This window comes from Lontra canadensis, unplaced genomic scaffold, assembly GCF_010015895.1.
Source record: "Lontra canadensis isolate GAN:19392208 unplaced genomic scaffold, GSC_riverotter_1.0 scaffold1, whole genome shotgun sequence".
Taxonomy (NCBI): Eukaryota; Metazoa; Chordata; class Mammalia; order Carnivora; family Mustelidae; genus Lontra; species Lontra canadensis.
In genome coordinates, this window is record NW_022630995.1 from 76,519,457 (window position 1) to 76,530,000 (window position 10,544).

Below are 10,544 nucleotides of genomic sequence, written 5' to 3' on the forward strand. Positions count from 1 at the left end.
TGAGGGTTTCAGGGGTGGGGGGAGATAGGTTAGCTCAGTGATGGGAACATATTGCAACAAGCACTGGGTGTTAATATGCAAATAATGAATCATGGAACACTAAAAACAGAGAGAGAGAGAGAGAGAGAAATGAAAGCAAATTGCTACTTAATGCTTCCTAAATTGTGTATGAACTTAAGGTTAATATATTATTTATAGTACTATGCAGAATTAGTGGATATACAGTGATTTCTTTTGTGTCTGGAGTACATGGATCCCTAAGGTCTCAGGGTTGTCCCAGTGTGGGGAATATCTGGAGTAAATTTGTTATATTTCTATTCATTCTTTCTATCTCCTAATAACACAATTTGAAGTCAACCTTTCTCCCCAAACAGTGCTGGGCTATTACCAGAATGGTGCTTATCAGGAAAATCAGTTATACAATCCTGAAAAACATGATGAAGGCTGGTAAGGAGAGCATGAGATCTTAGAGAAACAGAGTTCAGAGTTAGAGGTACTAAGTTTGGTACGTCAGTGCTTTCCAAAGATAGTAATGTGTGCAAATGGGAAGTTCATGGTGAAGATCTGTGTTGAAGATATATACATGTGAAGTTCTTAGCATATAGATGTTACATAAATCCATGAGACTGAAAGAGGTTACATAAGGATGAATGACTGGGGGTTTTGCAGACAAGAAAGACAACCCCGAACAGATCCCTGGGACTCCCAGCATTTAGCAATGAGGACAAAGTGGAAAAAAAGAGTTTGAGAATAAAAGCTAAAAAAGAAGTAAAGAATGATAAAAATAGCTTATTTTTATAGGAGAGTACAAAGAAATAAGAAAATGCTTTCTGATATTTTATTCAATAACACAGACATACATATTTAAAATTAAGACTTTAAAATGATTTTTCTAAAAATCTTAAGAAAATAAAATTCAAACACAGAGGCTCTAAATTACCCAGAAATATTACATTCATGGACAAAACAGCAACAACAAAAAGCAAAGTGTAAAACTCCATATAATGTAAGCAAAAAGAGTTAAATAGAGTAAAATCGACCTACATATATAAAAAGAATCATTTTTTATAATAATCTTAAGCATTTTTATTTTTTTAATCTTAAGCATTTTTAAATAAAACATCCACACTCATTCAAGACAAGAGTGAAAATTTTCATCTTAATTATTGTAAGAGAAAAACTGTACTGGGCCAATTTTATGGGTATGTAAGACTTTATTCAAGACTATTAGAATAGAGGAGAGAGAATCAACTCAACTCTATTGAAACAAATGGTGAGAGAGGTTTTGAGCCCTTGGATGAGCTAGTGGAAAGGTACTGGAAGAAGTTGGTAGGAAGTTGGTCAATATGGTTTGGGCATCTGTGTTTATTAATTAGTGCTTATCAAAGATAGGCTCTTACCCTCCCAGAAACACAGGAAGATAAGGGTGCTATCTTTCTTGATGTTTATATTTCAAAGATTCCATATTGTTGAATTCTCTAAATCCCTGCTTAAATGCTTATCCCAACCCCTCATAGTTCTACATTGATGCAATAACCCCCAGTTCTACTTCTTGTCCCCTTTTTCTATTCTCACAATCCATATTCAATGCATACTCAATTTTAGCATCACTTATCTGATTATGTCATCCTCCTCAGCAATACACTTCAGGCCATGAACCACAAAGTAGAGATAGATAAATCACTTTGCCATGACTGTCAGTGCTCTGCACGACCTGGCATTGCTTTACCACTTCAGCTTCATCTAACTTCTCACCCTTTGCTCAAACCCTCAAGCCTTTCTACTCTGTTTTTTGTTTGTTTGTTTGAGAGAGAGAGAGCGCACACGGGCACAAAGGAAAGAGAGAGTTTGGGAGCGTGAAGGGGGAGGAGCAGAGGGAGGAGAGAGAGAAATTTAAGAAGGCCCCACCCCCATTTCCCAACCCTGAGATTATGGCCTGAGGGAAACTACTCCATTCAGATGCCCCTCAGGACTTCCTAGTCAAACACACAAGCTCACACCTATCTTAAGATCTTACTTAGCTCTGGTTGTTCTGGTTGTTGTACTTCATCCAACGTTCCTTCCTCTGATCTTGGCATGCGGGTTTGCTTCCTCCGTGTTTGTCAGATCTCAGTTTTAATGATGTTCTCTGAGAAGGCCTTCTCTGACCATCCAATATTTAATAGCCAATTAGTAGTTTGAATTTTTTAAATCACACAGTCATATTTGAACAACTTACATGGCATTATTTACTTTTACATCAATGTTTTTCTTTAAAACGATATATTTTAAAACATATATTTTAAAAAATATATATAGTCTGCTTTTCCTCACTAGCATGGAATTTTAAGAAAAGCAGGAATCTTATCTATCTTGCTCATTGCCAAGTCCTCACGACAAAACAAAAGCAAATGGAAGTTCCATGCCATGTTAGCTACAATTAAATATTTGCTTAAAAATGAATGAAATAAACACATAAAATATTTTACTAATAATTTTGCTCAGATATCACTTTTAACAAGAATGAAACTGAGAGGAATGGGGTTAAGTGTTATACTCAAAGTGAACCACATAACAGAGCCAGTATAGATGAGACTTATGATGCTCAGTCCAGGATTATCTATTTATAGGTAATACTTTTCTCTGGCCCATTCTGAGGATTAAAAGCCAGTGAATACAAAAGTTTTCTCTTCTTGAAATATCCCAAAACCTGACACTCTACTTTTTGGAATGACTCCATATGTAATTAGATATTATTATTCTCTCAGTAGAGATAATATCTGCATAAGGGATAATGACTTACCTCCTTAATACATTAGCAGGGACTGATTTATCTCATTAACCCACAGCAAAGATTCTAAGGGAAAAAGTGTCAGGGAAGTTTTGTTGATATAATGTTTCCTAGGAGATAATGCACTGTGGTGGGGGTTGCATACCTCTTAGGAAATCTAAGGATCTAAATCTGAAAAGAAACATCTCCACATAATACTGGTAGAAAGGGACAAATTACTCCTTATTCAGTGTGCTTCTGGATATGGCTGTGGTATCTGATATAAAAGTTATATCTAATATAATAATAAATACTAATAATTATAATAATAATTTTTAAGCATCTCTTAGTAGCTAGTCTTATGCAATTAGTGCAGTTTGTTAAATATGTGCTATTTGCCATATAGCAAGAAATCTAATGTTTTTTTTTTTGTTTGTTTGTTTGTTTTTAAGATTTTATTTGACAGACAGAGATCACAAGTAGGCAGAGAGGCAGGCAGAGAGAGAGAGGAGGAAGCAGGATCCCCGCTGAGCAGAGAGCCCGATGCGGGGCTCCATCCCAGGATCCCGGGACTATGACCTGAGCCGAAGGCAGAGGCTTCAACCCACTGAGCCACCCAGGTGCCCCTCTAATGTTTTTTTTTAATATAAGTATAAGAATGAGTCCAGAGAGAGTAAATAGCAGTACAAAATAATACCATTACTTTAGTGATGGATTTAGGTTTTGATCCAAAGTCTTTCTGGCTTAATACTGCTTATAGAAAAGTATATATTACTTTAATTTTTGAAAATATTATTTATCATATTTTGAAGGCAATACAATATTATTTCTCATAATTTGAAGGCAATATTGTGTTAATTCTTGGTCACTAGATGACCTAAGGAAGTATAATTTAATGCAGTGATATCCATGTGTAGTATCAAAAGTGTGAAATAAGACAGCCCTAGATTCATACTGACACCTAAACTCATACTTAGCAGCTAATGGTTTAAGTTATTTCAATTCTTTTTTCTTCATTTACTAATGTTATAAAATTTGATAAGATTGCACATGAATTGACTTTTTCCAAGAACTGAATGAAAATTACTTAGGAAGAGACGACATGTGTTCAATAGTTGGTAGTATTATTGTTAATATTACTTATAATAAAAACCCTGGTTATGTGATATAATATACCAGACACATAAAATATACTGGGTATTACTTGACTTCAAAATATGGATGTTATAAAATTTCTTTCACAAATCCTTTGAGGAGTTTATACAAATTTGAGGACTTTATGAAATTATAAAATTTGGAAGTCAGAAAAGCAAGATAGAAAAAGTGCTCTTGTTTTAATCACAATTTCTTGTGATTAAACAAGGTAAGCAATAATTAACACAGGGTAAGCACAGGGTAACACAGGGTAAGCAATAATTAAATGGTGCTATTTTGTTGTGAGGCAACCATAGGATATATTGATTCTTAATAGAGAAAATCCATCTTTTGGGGGCAATGTCTATGCTATAATGATTGCAAAATGCTGAATATCACTTCTGTTACTATTGGTAATATAAGCTGATCATTTTTTCCAAGGCACTTACCTGCACAAAGGATAAAATAAACTGGAGGCTATAAAATGTAGTTTGAAATGAATAAAAACTTGAATTTTTGAATTTGAAATCCTAGTTTTTCTAGGTTTTAAATGCAATTTTATCTATATTAGATATGAAATTTATGAATATTACCAAGCCATTCATATTCTTCATCTGTATAATATGCATTAAAAGTTCCAGGAATTAAATGTGACAAGATATGTAAAAACCTTTCATATTGGCTGACAATAATCTAAGCACAATAAAAATGAACTACTAAATAATTATTGAATTACTATTAAGTAAGTTATATTTTCAAAATTCTATGTTCTAATATCAGTATATTCTAGAAGAGATGCACTGATTTTTTAAAAAAAATTTACCTTGCAAGTAAAATGCAAGTAAATACTAATTCTGTTCGTGAAGAATATTCATTGTTTGTACTGGACAGTAAATTCAATAAATTAAACCTTGTTTGTTTATAAACATAATTATATTTCTATTTCACCCCACTCATACAAAAGACACTTTACATCATAAGAAAGATAAACTAGTTTGGAAACCACTTCACCTCTGTGATATTTAATCAGAAGTGATTTTTTTGAAATCTTAGGATTGGATTTTCATATAAAGTAACTGAATATGTAGGACTATGTTAAATATATAATCTTATAAATGTATAACATTTTATCATGTTTCTTTATCAAAATGTACTTTTTTTTAAGATTTTATTTATTTATTTGACAGAGAGAGATCACAAGTAGACAGAGAGGCAGGCAGAGAGAGAGGAGGAAGCAGGCTCCCTGCCGAGCAGAGAGCCTGATGTGGGGCTCGATCCCAGGACCCTAGGATCATGACCTGAGCCGAAGGCAGAGGCTTTAACCTGCTGAGCCACCCAGGCACCCCAAAATGTACATTTTTATATATGTACTTATATTTATAAATTTTGACATGACAATTAATGAATACATGGTGTTGGCATTAAAATAATTTGGGACAAATTAAATCTTTCCTATTAAAGCAGCAGGTACAGAGTCTACAATTCTTCATAAATATAGCATTAAAGAATAAGCTTCTAAATATAATACATTCATCATAGAAAAAAGATTGAAAATTGTATTAATATAAGCAAAACAGCTTGAAGAAAGGCATGTTATATTAAAATCATTTACATAACTGATGTATTTTAAATGTGAGGAACACTTTTGGTATATATAAAAAATTACAAAGTTTTCCACCAAAAGTTGTGCAAAATCATTTTTGCCACAATTCAGACTTGAATATTTAGGAACTGAGAAACAAGTTTGAACCGTTAAATCTATTTTCACATACACTTCGTTTTCTTATTATTTGTTTCAGAGGTACAGGTCTGTGATTCAACAGTCTTACACAATTCACAGCACTCACTATAGCACATACCCTCCCCGATGTCCATCACATACACTTTTTAAGTAAGCTTAAAATAGCTATGTCCATGTTACTTGTACATAGAAATTACTATCATAGGCATGTATTGACAATATCAGATGTAACTGGAGTCTTATCTCTTATTTTTAGAAGATCTAATTACAACATTGGCTGACAGCCTCTTCTAATCACAAGTTCATATAATTGAACAGAGCTAATTGAAGGTACCAAACCATGTCAGTGAGCTGGCTAATCTAAAGAAGTTGAGACCCCATAAAAATTAAGCCAACTAACTCAAAGTGGCACCATGTTATTAACCAAAATCCAGATTATTTCCTTACTAACCAGTATAAAATTTAATTACATTTGTTTCTTTATCTAATAAAATATGCCTCAAAATAACGTTTATGTAATGTAGTAGAATGAACTTTCAGATCTCTTTACTTTCTGTATAATCAATAAAGTAACTTGATTATTGTTGATATTCAACAACAAATTGTTTATGATTGAAGTATAAAAAATGCAGCACAGGGTGCCTGGGTGGCTCAGTGAGTTAAGCCTCTGCCTTCAGCTCAGGTCATGACCTCAGGGTCCTGGGATCAAGTCCCGCATCGGGCTCTCTGCTCAGCAGTAAGCCTGCTTCCCCCTCTCTCTCTCTGCCTGCCTCTCTGCCTACTTGTAATCTCTCTCTCTGTCAAATAAATAAATAAAATCTTTTAAAAAAGATTTTTTAACAAAATCTTTTTAAAAATGATTTTTTTAATCTTTTAAAATTTAAAAAAATGCATATTTTTTAAAAATGCTGCATGTTTGCAACGTATAAATGTATAAAATTATACATTATTGATGTTTTTCCCCAATATACAAACATACCTTGCTTTTTGTATGTATTTCTCAAAAAATATTTTTTAAAACAATATTAGCGTTTGTTGTTACATGACCCTATTGTTCTTTTTGAAATTTCCATAATCAGTTTCTAACATACCTATGAACTGGTGGGAGCTCTCTTGACTGAGTGTTAGTATCTAAATCCAGTATTCTTTCATTTTCAATGAGAAAACTCAGATTACTAAGACAAATATGAATATAGTCTCAGAGGAAGGACAAAGGATGCTTTTGTATGTTACTGCATTGGAAAATCTTTCTCCAGAAAATCATTATTTTTCTGTAGGTCTGTTTAACATACTCATCCTCCATGTTAGTTACAAGTAAAATCTTTCTCAATTAATAGATTTCATAGATTTTAAATTTCCCTACAAAATTCTATAGCAACTTATTCTTTTAATCTCTCAGGAGGGAAAAAAAGTCTTTGAAGAAGTGAATTGGGGGAAGTCAGAGGGGGAGACAAACCATGAGAAACTGGACTCTGAGAAACAAACAGGTTTTTGGAAGGGAAGGGAGTGGAGAGTTGGGTGAGCCCAGTGGTGGGTATTAAGGAGGGCACATATTGCATGGAGCACTGGGGGTGGTGCATAAACAATGAAGTTTGGATCACTGAAAAAAAATAAATTAATTAAATTAAATTTAAAAAAGAACTTTGAAGAAATGAAGATTATTTCATTTTATGCTTCATGGACACAAAACTAAGAATCATTCAGTATATATATATATATATATATATATATATATATATGTCAGATTCATAATAATTCATATATATGTCAGATAAGTTTTAAATTATGTCTCTCCATTTTAAAGTTTTCTAGAAAGATCTGAATTGGATTTTGAATGGGATAACATGTGATTTTAAGAATAATGAGTATGTTTCTTTGCCTTATTTCTCTTAGCATAATACACTCTGATTTCATCCACGTTGTGGTAAATGGCAGATTTCATTCTTTTTATGACTGATCTCACTTCTTCTCTATCCATTTATCAGTCAATGGATACTTGGGCTATTTTGATAATTTAGCTGTTGTAGATAATGTTGCTTTAACATTCATGTATACTTTGAATTAGTATTTTTATACTTTGGGGGTAAATAAACACCTAGTAGTATAATTGCTTGATCATAGTGTTGTTCTATTTTTAACTTTTTGAGGAATCTCCATGTATTCCAGAGTAGCTGCATCAACTGATTGGATTCCCAACAACAATGCAAGGGGTTCCCTTTGCTCCACATTCTCACGAATACCTGTTGTTTCTTGTATTGTTGATTTTAGCCATTCTGACAGGAGTGAGGTGAAATATTGTAGTTGTGATTTGCATTTCCCTGATGATCAGTGATGTTGAGTGTCCTTTCATGTGTCTGTTGGCCATCTGCATGTCTTCTTTGGAAAAATGTCTATTCATGTCTTCTGCCATATTTTAATTAGATTATCCACTTTTTGGGTGTTGAGCTTTTTAATTTCTTTATATATTTTGGATACTTATACTTTATCAGATATGTCATTTTCAAATATCTTCTCCCATTTCATATGATTTCACTCACAAATGGAATTTAAGAAACAAAGCAAATGAGCAAAGAGAAAAAAAAGAAAAAAAGAGAGAAACAAACAGGAAATAGACTCTTAGCTATAGAGAACAAACTGATGATTACCAGAGGGGAGGTGGGTGGGGATGGGTGAAATCGATGATGGGGATTAAGGAATAAACTTGTCATTGATACTGAGTGCTGTATGGAAGTATTCAATCACTATATTGTACACCTGAAACTAATATTACACTGTGTGTCAACTAACTGGAATTTATTTTATTTTTAAGATTTTTTTTTTTTTTTATTTGATAAAGAGAGGGAACACAAGCAGGGAGGGTGGGAGAAGAAGAAGCATGCTTCCCAGGGAGCAGGGAACCTGATGCAGAGCTCAATCCCAGGACCCTGGGATCTTGATCTTAGGTGAAGGCAGAGGCTTAAGGACTGAGCCACCCAGGTACCCCAAACTAACTGGAATATAAATACAATCCTTGGAAAAAGAATAATGAGTGTGAAACATCATAGGTCATTCAAAGGTAAAGTCTAGGGTTGGAGATGAAGAGTGTGAAGTTCATTACTCAGGAATTAAGTCAGAGAGTGGTAGCATCTCCCAAGCATGTTGCCAACAGAAAGCTGAAGTTGTCTCCAACTTTCCTACTATTTTTCTGAGATAGAGTCATTCAATGTTAATTCCTTCATTTAAATATCTGATTAAAAAAAAAAAAAAGTTGTTTTAAGAAAATATCCCTCAGATTCTCCCAGAGGTTATTTGTCTTCACATTTTTTTAGATATAACATTTTCAAGGAAGGAGAAGAAAGTTTATCTTGTAGGGAGTTTTAAACTGGTAAAAGCTTTTTAAAACAGACCTCAGGAAACTGGTCAGAGTTTGAGGCAGAATTCTAGTTTTATCCAGAAAATTGTATTGCTATTTAAGAACTTAGATAGAAGCTTAGTTCAAAAGTCACATAAAAACTATGGAGAGATTAGAAGAAATATGACACACAGCATGTTAATAAGTGCCGTATACTTAGACACAAACGGGCACTAAATCTATTTTTATAGAACTCCAAATTGGTTGGTATATCAAAGGACATGACAAGTAATATAATTCCAGTTCACTAGGGCTGGGTAAAAAGAATGCTTATTATTTGCTTATAATGAAAAAGAATAAGAGTTGTTTTGTAAATGCCATAAATGATTACTCATTCAAGATTTCCAAAGAGTTACAATTAATTTGTTGTTATAAAGATCAAATTGTAGTGTGCCAAATAGGTTCTGTGTTTCTTGAACAGGTTCACAACAAACTCCAATAACATTTGATAAATATTTTTGAATATGTATAATGAGGTTAAACAAACAAACAAACAAACCTGCCCTAGAGCTCCTGAAGGAACTCCTAATAGAGCTCACTAATAGCTAGTGTTATGGGTTGCATTGAATCCCACAGAATTTATGCACCGAAATCTTGATATTAGCAGCTCAGAATGTGTGTTACTTCATTTGGAGATACGGTCTTTACAGAGGTATTCAAATTAAGGTGAGGCTATTAGAGTGGATCCTATTTCAATACAATGGTGTCCTTATAAAAAGATGAAATTTAGAGATAAACACTCAAGGAGAACACCATATAAACATGAAGATGGGCGTCAGCAAGCCAGCTGAAACACTCAGAAGAGATCCTTCCCTATACAGCCTATAAGAAAGAACCAACAGTGTCAATGCTTGATTTTGAAATTCTAGTCTTCAAAATTATAGGATAATTACCTTCTACTGTTTTAAGTCAACACAAGTTGTCTGTGGTACTTTGTTATGGCAGCACTAGCAAACTAATACAGAAAAAAAAATTAAAATAAAGAACAGTAAAATGTTCAGTATATCACATGGTCATAATTTATTTATGGAATGTATCACTTAGCGTATCTTGATTCCTATCTTATAAATTTCTTTCCACCTTTTGAGGACAGATCAATTAGCAGAGTTCTTCCCAAAGTGTCCTAAATATGTTTCCATTCGTTTCCCCCCTCTACTGTTTGTACTCTCTAGTGAACCTCATTGTTATTTGCAATAGTCATTTTTCTATATCTTTTTTTCAACAGAAAATTGTGAATGACTGAAGGCATATACTATGAGCAATGGCATCTTTTAATATTTGTTGAGCTTAGTAGGCTATATATATTATATAGTATATAATATATAATATGTACTTAGCATTTATATAATAAATTTATTTGTTCCTGCAAACCAACAGACCTCTTTTTTTCAGCTACAGCCACATCTCACCATAAGAAAGCCTGTCTCTATTTATATAAAGCTTGTTTTTATTATGTTCTTAAAATATAAAGTTATTTTAAATACTTTTTAATATACCCTAAAAATGGTAATTCATGATTTCAATAAAAT